Below are 1,952 nucleotides of genomic sequence, written 5' to 3'. Positions count from 1 at the left end.
GGCCCTGCTGTGGGACTGAGGCCTGCTGTGGAGTTGGGCCCTGTCATGGGGCTGAGGCCTTGCTATGGGGCTGGCCCCTGTGGGGCTGAGGCCTTCCCTGGGGCTGACCCTGTTGGGCTGAGGCTGTGCTGTGGGGCTGAGGCCTTCCCTGGAGCTGGGCCCTGCTGTGGGGCTGAGGCCTTGCAATAGGCCCAGGCCCTGTTGGGCTGAGGCTTTAGCTGTGGGGCTGAGGCCTTGCTATGGGGCCGGGCCCTGTTGGGCTGAGGCTGTGCTGTGGGGCTGAGGCCTTCCCTGGAGCTGGGCCCTGCTGTGGGGCTGAGGCCTTGCAATAGGCCCAGGCCCTGTTGGGCTGAGGCTTTAGCTGTGGGGCTGAGGCCTTGCTATGGGGCCGGGCCCTGTTGGGCTGAGGCTGTGCTGTGGGGCTGAGGCCTTCCCTGGAGCTGGGCCCTGCTGTGGGGCTGAGGCCTTGCAATAGGCCCAGGCCCTGTTGGGCTGAGGCTTTAGCTGTGGGGCTGAGGCCTTGCTATGGGGCCGGGCCCTGTTGGGCTGAGGCTGTGCTGTGGGGCTGAGGCCTTCCCTGGAGCTGGGCCCTGCTGTGGGGCTGAGGCCTTGCAATAGGCCCAGGCCCTGTTGGGCTGAGGCTTTAGCTGTGGGGCTGAGGCCTTGCTATGGGGCCGGGCCCTGTTGGGCTGAGGCTGTGCTGTGGGGCTGAGGCCTTCCCTGGAGCTGGGCCCTGCTGTGGGGCTGAGGCCTTGCAATAGGCCCAGGCCCTGTTGGGCTGAGGCTTTAGCTGTGGGGCTGAGGCCTTGCTATGGGGCCGGGCCCTGTTGGGCTGAGGCTGTGCTGTGGGGCTGAGGCCTTCCCTGGAGCTGGGCCCTGCTGTGGGGCTGAGGCCTTGCAATAGGCCCAGGCCCTGTTGGGCTGAGGCTTTAGCTGTGGGGCTGAGGCCTTGCTATGGGGCCGGGCCCTGTTGGGCTGAGGCTGTGCTGTGGGGCTGAGGCCTTCCCTGGAGCTGGGCCCTGCTGTGGGGCTGAGGCCTTGCAATAGGCCCAGGCCCTGTTGGGCTGAGGCTTTAGCTGTGGGGCTGAGGCCTTGCTATGGGGCCGGGCCCTGTTGGGCTGAGGCTGTGCTGTGGGGCTGAGGCCTTCCCTGGAGCTGGGCCCTGCTGTGGGGCTGAGGCCTTGCAATAGGCCCAGGCCCTGTTGGGCTGAGGCTTTAGCTGTGGGGCTGAGGCCTTGCTATGGGGCCGGGCCCTGTTGGGCTGAGGCTGTGCTGTGGGGCTGAGGCCTTCCCTGGAGCTGGGCCCTGCTGTGGGGCTGAGGCCTTGCAATAGGCCCAGGCCCTGTTGGGCTGAGGCTTTAGCTGTGGGGCTGAGGCCTTGCTATGGGGCCGGGCCCTGTTGGGCTGAGGCTGTGCTGTGGGGCTGAGGCCTTCCCTGGAGCTGGGCCCTGCTGTGGGGCTGAGGCCTTGCAATAGGCCCAGGCCCTGTTGGGCTGAGGCTTTAGCTGTGGGGCTGAGGCCTTGCTATGGGGCCGGGCCCTGTTGGGCTGAGGCTGTGCTGTGGGGCTGAGGCCTTCCCTGGAGCTGGGCCCTGCTGTGGGGCTGAGGCCTTCCCTGGAGCTGGGCCCTGCTGTGGGGTTGAGGCCTTGCCATGGGGCCGGGCCCTGAGTGGCTGAGGCCTTGCTGTGGAGCTGAGGCCTCCCATGGGGCTGGGTCCTGTCATGGGGCTGAGGCCTTGTTGTGGGGCCGGCCCCTGTGGGGCTGAGGCCTCCCATGGTGCTGGGCCCTACTGTGGGGCTGAGCTTGGAGGCAGTTGGGGTTCCCCAGCTGGGCTGGGCTTCCCCTGACACAGGGTGACAGCAGGCGGTTGTCCCCCCCCACCCCAGCCCATCCCACCCCAGCCCAAGCAGCACCCATGGGTGCCCTACCTGAGGGTGCCGGCTGCCCCGGGG

Source organism: Charadrius vociferus, unplaced genomic scaffold, assembly GCF_000708025.1.
Source record: "Charadrius vociferus isolate BGI_N301 unplaced genomic scaffold, ASM70802v2 scaffold1232, whole genome shotgun sequence".
NCBI classification, from domain to species: domain Eukaryota; kingdom Metazoa; phylum Chordata; class Aves; order Charadriiformes; family Charadriidae; genus Charadrius; species Charadrius vociferus.
Note: the sequence above shows the minus strand (reverse complement) of the source record.